Source organism: Malaclemys terrapin, chromosome 2 (assembly GCF_027887155.1).
Source record: "Malaclemys terrapin pileata isolate rMalTer1 chromosome 2, rMalTer1.hap1, whole genome shotgun sequence".
In the NCBI taxonomy this organism is placed as follows: domain Eukaryota; kingdom Metazoa; phylum Chordata; order Testudines; family Emydidae; genus Malaclemys; species Malaclemys terrapin.
In genome coordinates this window covers 5688318-5711456 of record NC_071506.1, presented here as the reverse complement: position 1 = coordinate 5711456, position 23139 = coordinate 5688318, and positions in this window count along the sequence as shown.

Here is a 23139-nt window from a genome sequence, read left to right as displayed (position 1 = left end):
AGCTCGGGTTCCTGAAAATAGGAAATCTTAACAAAACCCCACAGATTCACACGGAGACCTATAAAAACAAAAGGCACACGGCATCCCGGGCCTTTGATCCAAACCAAGGTCTCGGCTATCTAGCTGCCGAGCGGCTGGGCCCGCACACAGGTACCCCAGAGTCAGGAAGGTGCAGAAATTACTTTCTTAGACAGAAATAAATAATAACAATCAATGCAAGTGCATCTGTGAGGTTTGGCCGAATCCCTCTTTTGAGTGGGCAGCTTGAATGGAGCAAGATTCTGAGCCAGGTCCTCATCTGATGTCAGGTGTAGCTCCACTGAAGTCAACTGGACTTAAGCATGAACTTAAAGTTAAGCACTTGCTTAAGTGATTTGCAGAATAGGTAGAAATCTATTGAACCAATGCCCCAGACTATTGCCAGAGGCCACTGTTTTTTGGAAGATACCAGCCTACCGATGAAGGCATGTTAATCCGGTGTCCTGGCCAAGTTCCAAATCAGATAATTGCATCCTGCCCACCTGAAATTCCTCTGTCATTTTAATTGATATGCTATACTTCCTTACTTTCTGTCCTCAGCTGTTGTGGCTATGTGCTATGAAAACAACTGAGATGTTCCATCCCAGAAGTGGCTGTGTTTCAGTAGTGGATAAAGTAATAACCGTATATTTTGTTCTTTGGTTGAAAGGCAGGATATTTAGTTTCAGAGTAGCAGCCGTGTTAGTCTGTATCCTTCTTTTTGAGGATATTTAGTGAGCACCTGTAATCATCTTGCGGATAGTCTGACTGCCTGGCTGGAGGAATCCTATTCCCCAGATCTGCGATGCATCCTTTAGCAAAAGTCCATTTGAGAATTTCAAGGCAAAGAAGGTTTGGGGATGGGGTTCTTGGTAGACATGGAGGTAGAAGCACCTGGTGATATCCATCCTCCAGGTGATGTACAGACCACATTGACAGAGCGCTCTATTCGTTGCTGGAATGTGGTACAAAGAAACATTACCCCATAATATTTTGTCCATGGCCCTTTGACGGCCTTCCCTTGTAGCCTGTCACAGCCCCACCTCTACAGCCCATGTGTCTTAGCCATTGCTCATTTGGCCTGAACCAAAGTCCAATGGAGTCAATGGGAGCTTTTCCACTGACTTCAGTGGCCTCTAGGTCAACAACTATGGAGGGATCAATACAAGTACTAGTATAGACAGAACCAAGTACATGCACTAGATATGATATCAAAACACATCTATTTACGCACATCATGGAATCATAGAACCATAGAATCATAGAGTTAGAAGGGACCACAAGGGTCTAGTCTAACCCCCCACCAAGATGCAGGATTTGTTGTGTCTAAACCATCCAAGACAGATGGCTCCAGCCTCCTTTTGAAAACCTCCAGCGAAGGCAATTCCATGACTCTAGAATCAAATATTCAATATGTCAAATAGCCTCTGACTCGTTTTCACTCCAACAGTTACTCACTAAACTCCAGATGCTGAGAAAAGGCTACATTTGGGAGCGTGAATCCTTTCCGATACGTACCTCGCTGGACTGGAATGCCTCCAGCCATCATTGTGTAGCCGGGAAGGGCCTCTCCGCTTCTGTAAAGCAATTTGAGTAGCTGTTATCTTATTCATCTCTCCATCTCGAGTGGCCTCCCCAATTAGTTAGCTGTCGCTGACCGAGCCGAATGATAATATAGGCCTATGGGCTGCTCATTTTGTCTGAGTGATTGTAGAGAATGGGCTGTAACTTTCTCCAGGAACAAACGGGAGAAAGGGCAGTGTCACAGGAGGTGGGCACCCGGTCTTCTCACTGCCTGGTGCTTCAGTGAACACTCTGATTCTAATGATGCTACGGTTTCCTTTCCGAAACCGAGCTCTAGGGAGAGTTCTTTGAAGGGAAATCAGCCTGGAGGGGATAGCTTTGATTAGACATATTTACATTCCCCGGACCTCCAGGTTTATGCCTGGCAGAGTTAACTCAGCTTTTCAGCGTTCAGAGATAAATACATTCAATGCTCGGTAGCCTATTGTCAGGCGTTCTTTCTAATGAGACCTTTCTTGGAAAAGCAACCTCAAGGCAGGCCTTGCCTGTGCTCTGAGGTGATTAAAGATTATAAGTGTCCCACTGGCATGCCAGTTCTTATTATCCAATGCTCAAGGTATGGCATGTGCTTCAGTATGTTATGAAAATGAGTAGAGAGTCCACACAATTTATAATTATAGTACAGGAAAGACATGTACTAAATATCTGCTGTTATGAAAAGACTACATATCTATCTAGCCATTGATATACACATCCACCTATCCAACCATCCATCCATCCCTATTGATATCTGTCCATCCATCCCTCCATTCCTAATGATACCCATTCATCCATCCATCCCTATTGATACCCAGCCAGCCAACTCTATTGATACCGATCTATCCAGCCAACCAGCCCTATTGATATCCATCCATCCATCCTTATTGATACCCATCTATCCACCCATCTATCCATCCATCCATCCCTCCCTACTGGTACCCACCCATCTATCTCTATTCATACACATCTATCTATCTATCTATCTATCTATCTATCTATCTATCTATCATGAAAACCCCTTTTTTTCATTTTTCAACTCCCCTCGAAATATTTGGGTTTGGGGATTTCAGTTTTTCAGTGAAAATCCCCCTAAAAATTGGGGGGAATGTAATTTTTTCATTTTCTTTGAACTATTCCATGGGAAATAAAATCCATTTCCCAACCATTTCCTACCATCTTCCTGGTGTCCAAGAACCCCCCACAATTATAAAGTGCCACGGAATGATACGTTAAGAACATAAAAACGTAAGAATGGCCCTACTGGGTCAGACCAAAAGTCCACCAACCCAGTATCCTGTCTACTGACAGTGGCCAATGCCAGGTGCCCCAGAGGGAGTGAACCTAACAGGTAATGATCAAGTGATCTCTCTCCTGCCATCCATCTCCACCCTCTGACAAACAGACGCTAGGGACACCATTCCTTACCCATCCTGGCTAATAGCCATTAATGGACTTAACCTCCGTGAATTTATCTAGTTCTCTTTTAAACCCTGTTATAGTCCTAGCCTTCACAACCTCCTCAGGCAAGGAGTTCCACAGGTTGACTGTGTGCTGTGTGAAGAACTTCCTTTTATTTGTTTTAAATCTGCTGCCCATTAATTTCATTTGGTGGCCTCTTTCTCTCTTTGCAGTGGGCCGGGACTGTGCTGTATTTTCAGTGGAAGGGTTTGTCTCTTGCTGTGTTGTTATGGGAAGGCCAGGTGAAAGAAGCAAGTGTTGCACTAACTCTTGCTGATCACAGAAAAGCACTCTCATTTCATCGTTTCTAGTATTCTCAACAGAGTCCCACTGCCTCTCTCCCATATTGAAGCTCCACTATTTTAGGGCCAAATTTTGCTCCTATTATTCATGGTGAAGCATTGTTATTTGCATTGCAGTAATGCCCAGTGGTGCCAACTGTGGTCAGGGCGCCATTGTGCTTGTAGGGAAAAAAAAACAATTCCCTGCCCCCAAAGAGTTTACAAACTAAACAGACAATGGGTGGGAGCGGAAGAGACAAGCCCAGTGACGGTCACACAGCAGGGCAGGGGCAGAGTTGGAAATAACGCCCACGTCTCCTGATTCCAAGTCCGGGGGCCTTTCCACTAGACCAGATGCATGAATAGTCCCTTACTACAAATAGTCCGACAGTTGTCCATGGGGCAGTGTTAAGGTCTAGTGGATAGAGCAGTGGACTGGAACTCAGTTGACCAAATTCTATTCCTGGCTCTGTCATTAGTCTCCTGGATAACTTTGGGCAAATCATGGCACCTCCCCGTATTTAAAATGGAATAATGTTACTGAGCTCCTTTGTAAAGCGCTTTGAGCGCTACAGGTGAAAAGTTCTACATAAGAGCCAGGTGACGCTGTTATTATAAGATGGCAAACTCTGGTCTAGATCCAGGTTGCGATCACTTTCGAAGTTCACAGGTGTTCAAATTCCAGGTTTCGATTGAGCGAGCATCGTCACAAAGAGTGCTGTAAAAGAGATTAACCCCTGCCTTTGTGGTTTGATGATGTATATTACGGTGCCACCTAGAGGCACCAACTGAAATGGTATGACTTGTGGAGCAGGGTCTCACTCAACATGTGCAAGGCTATCAGAATCTGCCCATAGTTAACATAAAATGAGCACTTTATATCAAATGTCATCATGCGGGCAGCAGAAGGGTCTATAACTATATATAGCCTAATTCGTCATGCAAAGGAAGTTGGAAGATAATCTGTGGGGCAACCAGCCCTCAGGATTCTCCTTCCTACATCCACTCAGAACAAGGCCCATACTCCCTGACGACACATGATTAATTTGTCCAATGAATCCTTTCATCTTCTCGCCGGGGCAGCTTCTTTTTCAGTTGCAAGGCTGTTTTTGGCAGCACAGATCAGCTGATCACAAAGAGACCCGTGGGCCTTCGTTAACAGGATGCATGTGGCCACCGAGAACAAGTCTGGGTCAAACGGAAGTTGAAATCGACCATCTCATTGATTCTACTCTCTTTTACCCGGGCCAGGGTGTTAAGACTCATCCATCAATTTCTAACACACCCATTGCCATGATATCAGAGCTTCAACATAAGTACTTAAATCAAAGACACAGAAAGCCTGTTTTGTCTCACCCATCCCACATAATATCCGGGGAGCGTGTTGGTGAACATATGATATTATTATGATAAGAGTCAAATAATTTCCATTGCCACTTTTTTTTTTCAACAGAAAATGCCATTTTGACCCGAAGGAACATTTCCACCCAAAATTTTGGTTTGGGTCAAAATGTTTTGTTTCTTAGAAAAAAAATTCAAAACAATGAAATGGTGCCATTTTTTCCAAATATTTTGGTGGGCAAAAAAACCCCACTCTTCTCTCCTTTTTTACTTCTCCTCTGGCTTTTCTCCAGTGGAAAAAAATTAAAAAGCGAGAGAGAAATTGAGGGGATTTCCTCCCACCCTTCCCCATTGAAATGAAACAACATTTAAAAAACACCAACAATGTCAAACCAAATGAAACCAATATTTTTTTTCTGAAATGTTCCACTTATCTTTATTTGAGCATCTCTAATGATTATTTAGAGAGTTTACTTCAAGAAAGGATCATTAGATCATCGAATCCTAGAGCCTGTATATTACAGCACAACTGCCCACTAAACCCGACAGTCGGAATTAGACCAAAGTGTTACAGCCTTCAGGAGACCAAACTATTGTGTGCCACCAGCAGACAATAGGATGGACTTAAGTGCACCAGTGCCCGAAGCCCCCGAGGTGGCAGGATATTGACTTAGTATGATATTATTATATCAGACGTTATCTTCAGGCACATGACGATGAGCCATTCTTTAAGATCCTTCTTGTGGAAGGAGAGTGGGGTTTGTTTCATTCTGAAAGTGACAGGCACCCGTACACCCGGCACAACGGCATTCCACAGCCACCGGCTAACCACCACAAAAGGTCTATTGGAATTGGAAAAGGTACAGAAGAGGGCAACAAAAATAAAGAGGGGCATGGAGCAGCTTCCATGTGAGGAGAGATAAAAAAGACAGGGACTGTTCAACCTAGAAAAGAGATGTGGAATCCAGCTCTTAGAACCAATTCAAATCCCATTCAAGTCCTTGGGAAAGCTGCCCATTAACTCCAGTGCACAATGTCTCAAGCTCAGAAAGAATTCACTGTTAGCTGATCCCTGCCCCTACTGATGTTAAAGGGAGTTCGCTATTGAAATCAATAGTGACGGAGTTAAGCCAACACTGAGTTGGTTTTGAAAAATCACATATTTCGGGGGAACTCCTGACCCTATTGAAGTCAACAGCAAAACTCTCATTGTCTTCACTGGGGCCAGGATTTTACCCTCAGTGCATATCCTTTGCCATGCTAATGCACATTCACATTGCTGCTACTGGAGAATAAATCAATAGAATAGCAGAGGTCACTAGAATCAAACCTTCCCCATGTGCACAATGGGAACTCTTTCATATGAGTATTAGCCAGCATCACTTCCATTTGCATAACAGCTCTGAGAAAGTGTGGGGTTTTCTAATAGGTTTTGCAGCAAAATATTTGTAGCAGAAGGAAATGCAGATATTAATTGGAATTCTTATCGTCTATTCTATCTACGTTATCAGACCGCCCCCATCATCATAGTATATGATAACGCATGCAGCATAGGACAAAAAGATGGAGGAAAAATCTTTTCCCCAGTGCACAAAAAACAGAGCATGCTTAACATTCTTGCACCTGGCTGATTTTCTCATGCATCAAAAAAAAACGGGCATCTCCCAGAGGGTGGAAACCCACTGTTTGGCCTTGAAAGCTGTGCCGTGAGCTCACAAAAATTCACAGAGGGTGGAAACGCCAAAACGTCAGCCACATCGGGTGCACAAGCACTCCTGGGAGGATGATTTTTGCATTCATTGTGATACAAATGTCTGGAGTGGCATTGGTCACTGTCGGAAGACAGGATACTGGGCTAGATGAAAGTTTGGTCTGACCCAGTATGGCCATTTTTATGTTCTTATGAGTTTCACACTGGCTCTAAAGCACCAGGCAAACTCTCTGCTAAAAATCATCAAAAGGACCCATGTGTCACAGGGTGCTGCTGGCTCTTTAAGACGGAATTGGCCAATGTTCCTGTGACTGGTCAGCTGATCCCCAGTTGGGCTGCAAGAGAAGGCACCTAGATCCTAGAAGCGGGGAGAGGTGCTGGGGGAGTCAGGCAAGGGGCAGAGAGGGGGTAAGCCTGAGATCCCGCCAGACTGAAGGATGATGAAGACGGATGACGAGCCTGGAGTCAAAGAAGGCAGCAGAGCCTGATCCTTGTGAGTTATTTGTGAGTTGATGTGTCCATATTAATACATTACCCCACCACACGAGTATTATCAGCCTCAGAGTGTTGGAGAGAGATTCTTGAGGAGCCCCGAGAAGAGGAAACCAAGGCTGGAGTGCCTGCAGAGCCATCCCATGCTAGGAGAGCTGAGTTGCCAACCCTGTAATGGCAGGAGAGCAGAGACCCAGAGAACACCAGATTTAGGTGTGACTCTAACAGCAGAGACATAGACGGCTGAGTCACAGAGCTGTGTCGTTCCAAAGGGATTCTCTCTCCAGAGGACTAAGGCAGGCGGGGGGCCCCTGAGAGATGGGGAGAGCACTTCCTTCTGAAGAGCAGAACTGGCATCACGGGTAGGTTACATAGGCATCTACCCAGTTTTATAGGCACTCTTGACTCCACCACTGCTAGCAGTGATAGCTTTAAGAGGTCTGCCCCTTTAACAGTAGCCGCCCATGCATTGTCATACAGTGGTCCAGGTTTGGCCCCAGCCTTAAGAGGTGTAACATGTACTACCTCCCAGCACCAGCCTCAGACCATCAGCCTGAACCAAGGGGGAGGAGCCTTGGCTGGCCACACCCCAACGCAGCCACACCCTCTATGGGGTGTGGATGCTCACGCCCCTGGCCCAGCAATGGTAAATGGCTGTCCCATGAGTGAGATCTCCCTGCTCCTCACTCTCTCTTCCATGCTGAAGTAATCTTAGGGTCTTTCCCACAAAATCTGCCCAGTCATTCCCAAACCCCACCCAATCTGCTCTGAGCCTGGGTTCCGGAGAGCACTCATCAAATGTCAGTAGCCCTGCCCTGGTAGGGGGCGTCCTACTGGTTAGAACCCAGGAGAGTGCCTAGGTTTCCAGATTCCATTCCCAGCTCAGCCACCATGTGACCTTGGGCCAGTCATTTCTGCTCTTGGTTGCCCTCTTCATAGAACAGGGACCTGCCTCAGAGGCACATTGCCCAGGCCTGTATAGCGCTTTGAGAACCCAGGTAGCTGGTCTGAATTCCTGCGTTGAGCTGTTTTCCCCAACCGCAAAGCTCCGAGAAAGAAAGTCCATTCCCATCTCCTGCAAACAGCACGGAGACGCGCTAGGCTCCTCCTGCAGCCGCTGGCAGGGATCCCACACACGGAATCTTTTTACAACCAAACGAGCGCAGCAATTAGCAAAATGACAAAAAATGTCAGATGCATTTTTGATGCGCTGGAGTTGCTGGGATTTTGAACAAACAGTCTGGGCTACTCCTCCCCACAAAACCACCTGGGCATGAATGGTGGTGCAACAACGCCACCTTCTGGAAAGCTTCCTGGACCTGCAGCCCTCCAAAATCAATCGAGCTATGTGCTAGCCACCAGCCACAATGAGCATTAAGTTGTGGTGCTATATTGATTTCCTGGTTTCCAGCAAGGCCATGTGTGAGGTAGCGGGGAATTTTCCTTCCAAGCCGATCGGGCTGGCTAGAGAACTCGTGTACAGACGACACGGGTTCCTGGTTGGGAATGTCGGTCTCTCCCTTGACCCTTCTAGAAACGTTCAAGATCAAACAGGTTTCTTGTTTAATGAACTCGGATAGCCTTTCTACAGCATTTTTCATCCATGGATCTCAAAGTGCTCTGCCAAGGAGGTCAGTATCTTTATCCCCCTTTTAAAGATAGAGACGAAGAGGCACCCAGCAAGCAACAGAGCCAGGATGCAACCCAGTCCTTCTGAGTCTCGGCCCAGTGCTCTATCCTTTAGTTTAATTCAGATCATTAGGGTAGCTCCATCTTGGCAGATCCTGGAGGGTCTCTCTAGGCTGGCCTGACCTCAAAGTACGTCCAGACTCAGGGGTGTTCTAAAGCTAAGCTCAAATCAGAATCCAAATTTCACAAATTGCCCCAATCTTTATCAAGATCTGAGCCAGCCCTGCAGACGCAAACACCTCTGGATCCGGCTCCAAATTCAACACCGTGTCCTCTGCAGTGTGGGGCACGGGTCACTTGCTGGAGGATTCTCTGCACCTTAAGGTCTTTAAACCAAGATTTGAGGACTTCAATAACTCAGACATAGGTCAGGGGTTTGTTACAGGAGCGGGTGGGTGAGATTCTGTGGCCTGCGTTGTGCAGGAGGTCAGACTAGACTATCATAATGGTCCCTTCTGACCTTACAGTCTATGAGCCTAAAGTCTGAGCGAATTCAGCCCTGGCGTAAGCAGGTGCCATTCCTATCAAATCCCATGGGCGTTGCAGCTGCGGATCTGAATTTTCCCTTCTGAGCCACAAAACAACAAGCCTGGAGAGTAGCCGGAAGCATTGGCTGAAACCGTTCGTTGCCCGAGACAGCTCAGGCATTCTATCCTTCAGCCACAAGAGTGTGCTCATAGTGGAGAAGTCGAAACTTACTAACAAATGCAGTTATAGAATGGTGTGCCTTCCTACCGATTATTGTACATCACTCCTGATCTAGCTAATATTTTTATATTACTGTATTAATGAAGTGCCTCCTGCCTGGGTTGTACTATAGGGAAACAGTTTCGTTTTAACTTTTCTCAGGCATCAAAATGAATGCTGTGGAGGATGGGGTAATGTCATGTTTGCACAACTCCCGAGCAGGACTAAAACTCCTCACTAATGATGGCAAATACGTAGTTATGACAAGTGAGCCATTCAAAATCCAGAGCTTGTCATCCAGCACTTCTCTCCTTACAAACAACGGTGTGAGAATAGTATAACGTGACTGGCTATACTAACAGCTAGGGGTAGAACACGGAATCATGGAATCGTTGGACTGGAAGGGGCCTCAAGAGGTCAGCTAGACCAGTTTATTCCATATAGCCCATTATCCTGCCTCCCACAGTAGCTTATCTGCCAGATATTCAGAGGAAGCTGAAAATTCCCATAATGCACCTAGCTCATTGTGTGATATTGTACCTAGGGGCCCAAGGGGGGAATCCCTTTACAAATACCCAGGAGTGGGGTTTCTTGCAGGGATTATTTCACTGACTGGGGTGCCATCATGTTTCTAAGGAAAAGGTTCAAAACCCTCAGACAACATTTAAAATAAAGACACCACAAGCCCGATCCTCAATGGGAGAGAATCAATCTAGCCCCATTAACTTGCAGCACACTGGCTTCAGCGGAGCCAGGCCATTTTACACCAACTAGCTAAGGACCTTGCCTAGGAACTATATACAGAATCGCCGACCATTTAAAAATCATGAGTCAGCCCATCCCCTGCCCCAACCCCTGAATCAAAAGACTGGCTTAAAAATCATGATCTTTAAATACATAAATACATACATACATCAATTTGGGTTCTTTTTATTTTTCTTCTGGTTCTTGAGCTGTTATGGGGAGTTTGGGTCATGTTTTCAGGGTTTTCTTCACAACCATGAGGACTGGAAAGATACTTAAAAAAAAAAAAAAAAGAAAACTGAGACTCACCTATTCACCTGACTCCAGAAGCTGGGGCTTTAAGAAACTCACCAAATAGCCTGAGAGCCGTGTTAAAAGTGCATGAGTTGGCAACACTCATAAATAACAATGGCTTTGTATGAAAGGAGCTAGTCAGCTATTCAAAGAAAAGGAAACGAGGCTTTTAGAGAGGACATAAGTTTTCAGAAATAATTCAAGTGATAGCGAACTCTATACTGAGACACGGGACCTAAATTTGGACACCTCAATCCAACTTTAGGGGCTTAAATAAGCAGCCTGATTATCCACTGAAAGGGCAAATCCTCAGCCGTCAGAAAGAGACCCCCCCACGGACAAGGTAACACTGAAGAAACGGCTGGGTCAAGGAATCACTCCCCCTCTTTTCCTTGCCGACCCAATTACCAGGGTTGTTGTGGACGCCCAAATGTGACTGCCTCAATGACAGGGTTGTTCACTAAGCACTCAGGGCTCAAACCTAGCTGCCTATTTCGCAGGAGCGGAGGAGACTGTTTCAAAAGGCACATTGGCTGCTGACGTCATAGGGAAAGGTCTGTTGGCACACGTTTGTTACACCGGCTTTAGTGCGGTGAGTTTTACAATGCGCTCAGGAGGCAGGAAGTGCTGTTATTCCCACTGTACAGATCAGAGACTGAAACTCGGTGATTTGCAGGGATTACAACACAAGTCTTCTGTTAGAGCACTAACCACTGGACCATCCTTCCTCCCCTGAAAATGCTTAGGAACTGGCAGCCAGAGCATCCCAGTGATCTTTGTTGCCACGGCAGGACAGAAAATGAGCGGCCTTTAATGTGAAATAATTGCCAGCAAACTAGACAGCTGTAGCAATAATGCGATCGTTTATTTCAAGGAAGGGAAATATGAAGAGGGATTTGAATCAAGAAAGTAACCAACCAAGTCATTGGAGGTCAGGCTAGATGACCACAGTGGTCCCTGCTGGCTATGAATTTGTCCAGTAGAATTTGTTTTCTAGACGGATGAGAAACTCAGCACTTATCCTTTCCATCCTTAGATCCCAAAGGATTTGGCAAAACTGGATGAAGACGATCATCTCAATTTTTACATATTTACTGAGGTGCAAAGAGGTTCTGGGAATTGCCCCAGGTCACAGAATGTGAGCAGCAGAGTTTGGAGCACAATCCAGATTTCCTGTCTCTTAGCCATAAAATGTGTTATCTATAAAGAGAGAGTCAGAGGTTTGTGCAGACCTGGAGGCAGAGAACACTGGGAGCTCTCCCAGAGGGGCTGCTCCTACCCCATGCACCAGTGTCAAAGATCTGGTCTGTCTTCAAGCTTTAAAGAAAAGGGAATGCCCAGTGTACACTACTGGGCTTGGAAGCAATGTGAGAACACTGCACATCTGTATAGCTATTGGGCTACGCCGGCACCTCAGGGTTCCCCTAATGACTTTCCCTTTCCAGGTCTGTGAGCCAGTCAGACCCCTGAGATCAGTGTGTAGAACTTAATTCAGAATTCCCCCTTGTTATTTTTCTGCACTTCTAGAGACATTCCAACGAAACCAGGCTGTTCCTGAAGTCATAGACATTTCTCTCTGCCATCTGGCCCACCTTGCTGCAGTACCTTCAAACCACCTGCTCTAATGGTTACTACAACCTTGGAATGCTAAGCAAGTTTCTTTCATTGATACACACTTGTGATACCCCAAATTTCCTGGTGCAACGGCTCACCTACTGTCTTCGATGGCCTAAGACTTCTTCATGTGACATGTCTTCATGTGACATCTTCTGCAGCGATATACCATGTCATTGTAACCAGTGACATCACACCGTGAAACACCATGCTACTCAAGCCTGACATTTAAAGGGCAATGCCAGGTGCCCATGTATTATCTGGAGAATAAACTATACCTTCAATGGAAAGACACAAGGATATATTTCTATCAAGACTTTGTACTGACACAAAAGCAAAGCCCGAGTGATTTGTAGATCTTCCTAGATCCTCAGGAGAAATAGATGGCCGTATATTATGCACAGTTAAGTGGACTTGTGATTTTAAAATACAGGGAGGAATAAAATACATGCACACATACTCACACATGTATGGCTGCATGTTAATGCTACCTGCTGATATCTAAAATGGTGCATGTTTGCCATCTTCAGGAACTGAGATGGAATTGCACATATATTCAAAGTACCATTAGGAGTGATTCATGCCTCAAAGGTACAGAAATGCCTAGGTTTTCACGGTACCCCCAAAATGGCCACAGGGAACTGGGTAACCCATTCTGCCTGGCCTGCTTGTATAGCTCATGCTGAAGCCCATCTGGTTTCATCTGCCCTGCTATTTTTAGCTATGCCAGGATGGGTATGGTGCTGCAGTCAGACCTGGGATTGCAGTGGAGACATACCCTAAGAGCCCTCACTGTTAGGGAATGTTTCCTAATAGTCAGCCAGATTGTAATATTTTAATATTAACTTTACATCAGAGCTAGTATTTCAATTCTAACATACGTTCCCTTTGCTCATTTTTCTCCCCCTTACTCATAGTCCTAGCTGAAACATTGCTCTTGTCTCCTTAGTGTTCCCACCTTCCAAACTCTTGCAGACAGTTAACCGTGTCCTACAGAACCTGGCCCCGCTACATGTATTGAGATCTTTCTACGTTTCTTTTTGCTATATCCTGTATTTATTTTTTCCCCAGAACCTGCAGCCCATTCCACCTTGGGCTGCAATCCCATCTGAGGTCACACGCTAAGGAAACATGGGTCAGTGAGTAAGCTGGACAACGTCCAGGCATCATCCGTAGCGTCTGCAGGACGGATTGTTGATGGCAGTCTCAGGGCTGGTCTACACAGGACATTCATGCGTAGCAAGCCAGGGTGTGTTTTGCCGTACTCCCGTTTCAAATACACTGCAGAACTTTTCGCGCTCTGTAGCAGTGTCCACACAGGATGTTGCTGTGCGGCCAACCGCACACTGTCGATTCACAGCTCAGCTTGTACTTCAGCCGTAGAGGAGCCCTTACTGAAAAAGGCAACGAGGAAGGGTGGCCATATGGGTAAAGCACTGGACTGGAAATCATTTCCCGGCTCTGCCGCAGACTGCCTGCGTGACTGCGAACAAGTCACTTACTCTCTCAGTTCCTCTGTTCTCCCTCCGCAATACAAGAATAAATATATTTCCTTGCTCCCATCCTTTGCTTGGCTTTCCCATTTACTTCGTAAGCTCAAGGGCAGTCTCTCGCTATATGCATATCCAGCTCCTAGCACAATGGGGTCCTGATCTCAGCTGAAAACTCAGGGTGCTGCTGTAATATAAATAAAAAATAATAGCAATACTGTACTCCGAGAGCTGGGTGAACAGAGGAAAACCAAATTCATGGCCTGGGTAGAATCTTTTAGTGAATCATGAATTGGCCCTTTTGCACAGTTACCCAGCTCCTCTTCCAAATGAGAAACTGGGCCCAGGCTTGGATAGAGACTCTCTGAGGACAAGCACGGAGTTAATATACCTGTGTGTGAAGCAGACAAGCCAGGTTTCTGTGATCCCCACAGGACTGAAGACAAACTGGAGATGATGCCGCTGTCTTTTATATTCTTTTGCCATGTGGCTGGTACTTCCTTTGTCCCAAACACAAGCTTCACAGCACATGGCGTGAAAAAGCCTTAGAGTTCTGTCCATAGGCCTGCCCCCACATGTCTTGCTGACTCCTAAGGTGTATCCCCTGGCTCCTCTCAATGGGTTCATCGAACAGGTTAGGCAGTGCTGGTGCCAAGCTGTCTGTGGGTGTCACGCAGAAACCTAATACAAGTTTGTAAATACAAATATCCCCTACATACCTATAACTCACAATACAAAGTGATACACACATATAAACAAGATTATCATAGCTGACGCAAATTATAACATTTTCACAGCTACCTCACACGGCATATCTGGCACGATTCATTGCAATTTTATAATATTGGTAGTAATAATAATAATAATTCAAAGTGTCTCACAATTCCATACAGCGTAACACTAGGGGTCACCAAATGAAATGAATAGGCAGCCGGTTTAAAACAAACAGAAGGAAGTATTTCTTCACACAATGCACAGTCAACCTGTGGAACTCCTTGCCAGAGGATGTTGTGAAGGCCAAGACTATAAGAGGGTTCAAAAAAGAACTAGATAAGTTCATGGAGGATAGGCCCATCAATGGCTATTCGCCAGGATGGGCAGGGATGGTGTCCTTAGCCTCTGTTTGCCAGAAGCTGAGAATAGGCGACAGGGGATGGATCACTTGATGATTACCTGTTCTGTTCATTCCCTCTGGGGCACCTGGCACTGGCCATTGTCGGCAGACAGGACACTGCGCTAGATGGACCTTTGGTCTGACCCAGTATGGCCGTTCTTATGTTCTTATATGCATCTGTAGAGAGTTGACTGAACATGGAGAGCCAGAGATCACAGCAGCTCTGTCCGAGTCAATGGAGAGCGGCCAATTGATGCCAGCTGGGGACCTGACCCCAAGTCCCCATCTCCCAGGACCGCTTTGGGCTCTGAACCTGCAATGGGATCCGCACAACATCATTGGGCTGTGCCATTGTAATGTGTTCACTGGAACAATTGCTGAGCCAACCCCTGCCTGCCTCCTGGGCATCCCCTGCACCCGACAGAAATGGAAGGAGGGCGACTCTGGTCCCTGGGGCCCTGGTTGAGAGTAACAAACTGTCCCAAAGTGTGTGAAGGTGGTTCTACCCCCTGTGGGGTATGGGGGAGGTGGTTCTACCCATGTGGGGTATGGGGGAGGTGGTTCTACCCATGTGGGGTATGGGGGAAGGTGGTTCTACCCGTGTGGGGTATAGGGGAGGTGGTTCTACCCATGTGGGGTATAGGGGGAGGTGGTTCTACCCCCCGTGGGGTATGAGAGGAGGTGGTTCTACCCCCTGTGGGGTACGGGGGAGGTGGTTCTACCCCCCCGTGGGATATAGGAGAGGTGTTTCTACCCCCTGTGGGGTATGGGGGAGGCGGTTCTACCCATGTGGGGTATGAGAGGAGGTGGTTTTACCCGTGTGGGATATAGGGGGAGGTGGTTCTACCCATGTGGGGTAGGGGGGAGGTGGTTCTACCACTTGTGGAGTAAAGGCAGGGCCCTACCAATTTCATGGCCACTAAAAAAAGTCACATGGACCATGAAATAAGCCCTTCCCCTGAAATCTGATGTGCCCCCCCCTCCCCCCGTTCCTAGGAGCGCCCCAGCAAAGGGGGCTCCTATCTCCGGCTGGGCTGGGGAGGGACCAGACTTAGCCATCCCCTGCACAGCCGCTCTGGGGCATGGGGAGACAAGACCCATCTCCAGGTGCCTCCCCCGTCCCCCTGCTGCAGGACACTCTCTGGGACTGTGCAGCAGCCCCAGAGGTTCCTGCAGCTAGAGGAGACTTGTGGAGTTGTATCCGATCTCCCTGTGCTGCTGGGTGCCCCTCACACATACAATCTCATTTTGGGTCAGGACCCCCACGGTTACAACACCCTAAAATTTCAGATTCAAAACGTGAAATTTACCAATTTTCAAATCCCATGCCCATGAAATTGACCATAATGGACCTATGCATCCGATGAAGTGGGCTGTAGCCCACGAAAGCTTATGCTCAAATAAATGTGTTAGTCTCTAAGGTGCCACAAGTACTCCTGTTCTTTTTGCGGATAAAGACTAGCATGGCTGCTTCTCTGACATCTGTCATGAATTTAGTAGGGCTCTATATTTATGGCACTACTGAGGCACACAAGGGCAGGTTAAGCCAGTCCTTGGTATTATTCAGTTCATTTAGTGTCGATGAAAGGAACTGGTTGACAGCCCCGGAGCCGGGAGTGATCTTCTCAGCCACAGAGCAGGTAGAACATGGACACCTGCAATGAATGATTCCTGCACTGTTGAGATGCCTCATCTCTGTCCCGGAGGGAGCATCTCTCAGGATGAAAGAGGCGTTCACTTTCACTGAGCCGTTCGGTCCTTGGCATCTCTGCTGAGACTCCCAGCTAAGGTACCACTTAGGGTCAACTGGGATGGCATTTCCTGCCATGAGGATATTTCTGCACTAGGAACTGGACTAGAGCCACCAATTGACTTCAGATAAGCCATCAGCGGCTTTGTTCAGTCTCTAGTGAATTCACATTCAAACTGGTGACCTAGAGCTGAAAGGCTCTATCACCCACGAGCCATCCTCTGAGCAAAGTTCTAACTCTGGATTTCCTCCCTCTTCTGGGTTTAGTTCAGGCCCGTAATATTCTCTCCATAGATTTTTTCTATTTAAATTCTACAATATAACAATATTTTCTTCCGCAAATAACCATTTGCACAACAGCCATCGATAGAAATTACCGTCCTAAACCCTTCAAAAGATTTCATCTTTACAGCGACTATAGATCTATGTATGCAGAGGCTGTGTCCACCCTTTGGGCCTCTCCGAAGATCAGGATCGTACAGAGCCCCAGGGCATGAACTGTAGCCACAAGGTTGAAAACAGAAACCCAGGAACCAGTGGTTTCACTCAGATGCCGAGCTAAAGACACACAAACACCTGTGTATAGGAGAGAGCAGACATGATTCAAATAGAACTAGGCCAGGTCATTGTCCTGTAATGTCAGCTCAGCCAGAGAATCCCCCAAATGTGGGACAATTCCAGGAAAATCCTTTACCTAACAGGGCTCCACCTGTATTTCCAATGCCTGCAAAGAGAAAAAGGAAACCACTGCATCGCGTCAATTTACACAGGATGCTTCTAACCGTAAGCTACTTGCTAGGAATCCGTGAGCACACATTTAGCGATAACTAGTGACTTCGGTGCATGGTTTCATCGGGGCTTCTACTCTCCCTCCACTTTGTGGGCAGGCAACATTGGCAGGGGCAAACGTCCGCTGGAAACTCTAACGCTCGCATATGCCCTGTCCCTAGCCTGACTCCGGTGTGTGCACAAGCATTAGGCTCGTTAAAGGGCATGCACGTGCAGTTATTTGCACCTGCCGAGGGCAGGGGAAAGCACATGAATAAGCACAGGGAGAGGCTGCGGGTTGAAAATCTAGTTCTAGATGTGCACAGTTCTACTCCCAAGACTTTTCACTCCTGTGTGGGTGCCAGGGTAGAACGGGGCTGTGCCATGGGGTAGAGTGGGGGAGATTCCTCCCAGAGCTCACAGAAAGGGCTTACCCACTGCTACCACTCTCTGGTAGTGCAGCCTACACTTTCCCTACGGTGTACCTAAGTAACTCAGCTGTCCAGTGTGTGGAGGGCAGGGTCCACCTCCTTCCCATCCCCTTCCAGATGTCCTGCTCTCCCAGGGGGATGCAGAGACAGCCCCTGAGTCCAGTGCTTCCTCTAATTTTTCCCACCCGTGTGCGGAATGAATTTTGTTATGTGCACCAATATGGAGATGATGTGGGGCACCTCTCCCCACCGTGGCAGCTCTGGGGCTGGGGCCGCAAGATGGGCGCTTCTCCACTGGCTGTAGCAGGTCCGGGGCTGAGGGAGAGGTATCTCTCCTCACCACAGCCCTGAGCGCCTGCACGGTGCTTAATAGTCTGCTGCCCGGCCACACAGCCGCACAGCTTAGAGGGAACTTAGCCTGAGTCTGGCTGCTGTGTAGGAGAGAGGACTCCCTCCACACTCCCCATGCCCCTATGCACCCATAAAGCCACTCAGCTTCAGAAATAGGGCCCGATCAAATTCTTGGCCATGAAAAACATGTCACCGACCGTGAAATCTGGTCTCTTCCCTGTAAAAACTGGTCTTTTGTGTATGTTTTACCCTATACTATACAGATTTCACGGAGTGAGACCATCGTTTCTCAAATTGGGGGTCCTGACTCGAAAGGGAGTTGCACGGGGTCACAACATTATTTTAAGGTGGGTCACAGTATTGCCACCCTTACTTCTGCGCCGCCTTCAGAGCTGGGCAGCCAAGAGCGGCGGCTGTTGGCCGGGCCTCCAGCTGGGAAGGCAGCGTCGCCGCCAGCAGTACCACAACCCCCCCCTACAATAACCTTGCGACCCCCCCACAACTCCTTTTTGAGTCAGGACCCCTACAATTACACCACCTGAAATGTCAGATTTAAATAGCTGAAATCATGACATTTACCATTTTTAAATCCTATGACCTGTGAAATTGACAAAAATGACCGTGAATTTGGTAGGGCCCTGGGTATAGGGGAGCTGGTTCTACCCCTCCCATACGCTATGGGGGGAGATTGTTCTGCCCCCTGTGGGGTATGGGGGGAGGTGGTTCTACCCCCTGTGGGGCAGAGGAGAGAGGTGGCTCACAGTGGGGTTCTCCAAAGGACCCATGTGACCAGTTCCTGCTCCTTGAGCTCTATGGCTCCTGGTAGAGATTTCCAGGGGACAAGTGTTCTGAACGACTTGTCTCTACCCCTGGGGACTTTTTGGAATATTGGGGTTGGAGTCTTGAATCAAGCAAGGGGGTGGACATAGGAGATATATTGTGGTGAGGTGCTTTCTATAGAGCCCGTCATCATGGTATCTGGGAACCTCAAACCACCCCCGTGAAATAGGGAACTATTATCTGTCTATGTTTCTAACTTTTTGTTTTATCCTACCACCTGTCACTGCTGTATCTGAACACCTTCCATGTAAAATCAACAACAATAGCGAAATCTCTGGCACTGCTCCCTTTTCAGGGTAAAACCTCTGCTTGAGGGAGGGCATTACTCTCCATAGTGCACAGATGGGAAACTGAGGCACAGATCGAGGCTGAGTGACTTGTCCAAGGTCACACAGAACGTCTGTGGCAGAGCAGGGAACTGACTGTAGGTCTTCACCTCCTAGACAAAATCCCTAACCATTGGACCATCCTCCTTCTCTGAATTGTCTCCAGTGGTACAGTTTGGGACACATACAGTATAGGTCTGTTTACTGGATCAGCTGGGATGCATATGGCTGGGATACCCACATCCCATTGAATTCTGGGAATTCTGTTTTGGTCTCTCCATAGGACAATCCCAAGATGCCCTGTTGGGATTCTGAAACCCGGCTGGGGTGCCCCCCAGCAGCTGGGTACTGTGGCCCCACCATCCAAGCTCTTGGCTTACGCAGCAGATGGACAACGCTCCCATCCACACACATGGAAACAGCGTTGTCAGAAGATGCTTCTGGCAGAGCATATGCTCCCCTCCACCCAGCTGTCATGCAGGAGGTGGGAATGATTTTCCTTTGACTTCAATGGAGCTACACCTGCTGACGTCATACTATCGATCCAGAAATTACTGATCACATGCTAAGCTCTGTACGAGCTCCAACACCCTTTTTTTTTAATTAGAAAAAGCTCATAGCATCCTGAAAGTAAAACCCAAAAAGAATACCCCCGCCCCAGTGCTATATATTGTGAAAGAGCTGTGTTTCGAAGATAGAGAAATTAGCTCTCAAGAAAGCAGGAAACTGCAGGTTTTTGAATTTGGAAACCAGTCTGTTTCCTTTCACACTGATCTCAATTAAAAAAAACCACCCTGCAAATGGCACAAGGAATGGAAAAACCTGTCTGATCAACTCGCTAAAGTAAACATGCAACCTGCAAGTTGGAATCTGAATGAACTAACCTTCACCTACAATGGGGAAAAGTGTTTTCTTAGGAACCCTGAATTTGCCTGAGGACCTGATGTGAAGCCAACTATGAGAACTGAATCTATCCCCTGGGTAGGGACCAACCACAGGACACACCCGGGTAGAAAGCCTTGCTGTGCTCTGAATGCATCGAGAGCGTCATTCCATCAAGTCTCGCCAAGCACCTGAGGATACAAACAAGTATTTGTATTTATGTGGCTCTCCTCTCCGTGATGTCAGAGGCCCTTCCCATCACCCCACCTCTACAGGCGGGGAACAGAGGCAGCGGGTAGAGCAGGGGTTGGCAACCTTTCAGAAGTGGTGGGCCGAGTCTTCATTGATTCACTCTAATGTAAGGTTTCGCATGCCAGGCATACATTTTAACGTTTTTAGAAGGTCTCTTTCTGAAAGTCTATAATATAGAACTAAACTTTTGTTGTAGGTAAAGTAAATAAGGTTTTTAAAATGTTTAAGAAGCTTCATTTAAAATTAAATTAAAATGCAGAGCCCCCCAGACTGGTGACCAGAACCTGGGCAGTCTGAGTGCCTCTGAAAATCAGCTCGCATGCTGCCTTTGGTACGCATGCCATAGGTTGCCTACCCCTGGGGTAGAGGTTGCTTTTTCTCCCAGGTCAAACACATCGTCTGTGGCAGACCCATGAACTGAAACCAGCTGTCTCTTGAGTTCCAGCTCAGTGTTCTGTCTGCTAGACCACTCTGCCCGTGGGACATCACCCAAAAGCACCGCTCAGCTCAGGGGTGACCCAGCAGAGAAACTCCTGACAGAAAACTGGTTCCATCCCCTCCCTCTGAGGACCAGAGTCCCGCAGGTCTGACTGCTCGTTAACTGTACCAAACCCAGCAAAACTGGGCTCACCGCACCCCGGCGGCCTCCTCCATACATTAGTTCTGGGATCTTGCTCTCCGCTTTTCCATGCACCTATTCAAGGGCCTGGGAGAAGGACTCTCTCTGGTTTTCACCCACGTACTGGAATGGGAGGGGATTGATAGGGTCCTAAATTGGCAAGAAAAGGCCTTGGCTGCTTTAAGAAAGCCTGTGCTTTCAGGGAATACAGCTACAGATATAAACAGACAGTTACTTCCCAGCCGTCCTTCTGGTATATTTATTCCTAATACGGTTGCTCACTTCCAGTGGTAAATAAGGGCTTCCTCTCTCACGGCTCTGCTTCCCCCCCAGGAAGGTATCAGGCCATATTTTGCCATCCACACAGAGAAATGCCCATCAAAATCACTGGGCGGCTCAGCATAATGAATTGATGGCCCATGATGCTGTACTGATGATGCTGTGTGACAGCACAAACTCAGACATGGGACTTGGCTGCAGGAGGAGCGTAGGAGAGGGAAAGGGCCCTTTAACCAGATGTAAGTGTCTCCAGTAAGTGTCTATGGTTGCACCAGGTCCTAGGTATGTAGGGGACGTTTAATCCCTTTCTTAGGGGCCCTTCCAGAAGCTTCCACAGTGCCCCGCGCGGGTCCCTTCTTCCCTCGCCTGCGGGAGCCTTGGTTGCTGATTCATAGATTCATAGATTCTAGGACTGGAAGGGACCTCGAGAGGTCATCGAGTCCAGTCCCCTGCCCTCATGGCAGGACCAAATACTGTCTAGATCATCCCTGGTAGACATTTATCTAACCTACTCTTAAATATCTCCAGAGATGGAGATTCCACAACCTCCCTAGGCAATTTATTCCAGTGTTTAACCACCCTGACAGTTAGGAACTTTTTCCTAATGTTCAACCTAGGCCTCCCTTGCTGCAGTTTAAGCCCATTGCTTCTTGTTCTATCCTTAGAAGCTAAGGTGAACAAGTTTTCTCCCTCCTCCTTATGACACCCTTTTAGATACCTGAAAACTGCTATCATGTCCCCTCTCAGTTTTCTCTTTTCCAAACTAAACAAACCCAATTCTTTCAGCCTTCCTTCATAGGTCATGTTCTCAAGACCTTTAATCATTCTTGTTGCTCTTCTCTGGACCTTCTCCAATTTCTCCACATCTTTCTTGAAATGCGGTGCCCAGAACTGGACACAATACATCAGATGATCAGTCCCTTAGTGATTCTGTGGCTATTTCTGTGACTATAGAGAGGATTCCAGCTAGAGCATTGAGGGATCTCCAATGGCTAAACCCAGAGAAAGACAATAGAGAGGAGGGAGAGGAAGGAGCCCAGGGAAACAGCAACAGGGTCTGAGACTGAGCAGACCTGGATTGCTAGTTAGAGGGTCCCTGGGCTGGAACCCGGAGTTGCGGGTGGGGGGCCCAGCTTCCCCTCTCAGCCACTGGGAAAGTGGCACAGGACCTAGACTTGGAAGAGAAGACAGCCTGAGATGGCATCTGGACAGCTTGTCTGAGGGACTTTGTTACCCACGAAGGAGAGGACTATACCATGACTTGGCCAGAGGGATGACTCATGAAGAGGGCACACCCCAGGTCATGAGTGAGGGCCAAGGGGGACGGACACAGCAGGGCACTAGATGGGGTGAGAGCTAATGCCCAGACCTAGCCACAAGGAGGTGCACTTACAACCCTCTCCACCCTCTAACCAGCTTTGCGTGTGCCCAGGGGCTCCTACGCGTTCTGTCCTCCTCCAGCTTCTCTCTGATTCTGCATCGCACGTCTTGCTTGGATATTTGAGTTAATACGAAAGCTCTCCATCCTGGCTAACAGGCGAGGAACCCGGGACACAGCTGGAGCAAGGGCAGAATGACTGTGCTAGGAGGTTTAGCAATCAGGGAGGAGGGATAGCTCAGGGGTTTGAGCATTGGCTTGCTAAACCCAGGGTTGTAAGCTCAATCCTTGAGGGGGCCATTTAGGGATCTGGGGCAAAAATCTGTCAGGGGGTTAGACTAGATGACCTCTTGAGGTACCTGATATTCTATGATCAGTCTGCCATTGTGATATCAGGACAGGATTTCTACTCTCCTTCAACAACAGGGATTTTATCCTTCCTTCCTGTTAGGGTGACCAGATGTCCTGTTTTTACAGGGACAGTCCTGATATTTGGGGCTTTTTCTTATATAGGCTCCTATTACCCCCTCGCCCCATCCTGGATTTTTAATGTCTGGTCACCCTACTTTTTGCTGTCTGGTCACCCTACTTCCTGTTGGCTGCTGGTGAGGTTGGGGGTCTTTGCCACCCTGTTCAATTGGCCGAGTGTCTTGAGAACTATATCCTCCTCTCAGCAAGTCCCCCATTTAGTATTCAGGGGGCTAGAAGTTCTCCCATCTTTCTTCCCAATGGGAACCACCATGCCATCATACACGGAGGTTGCCTAT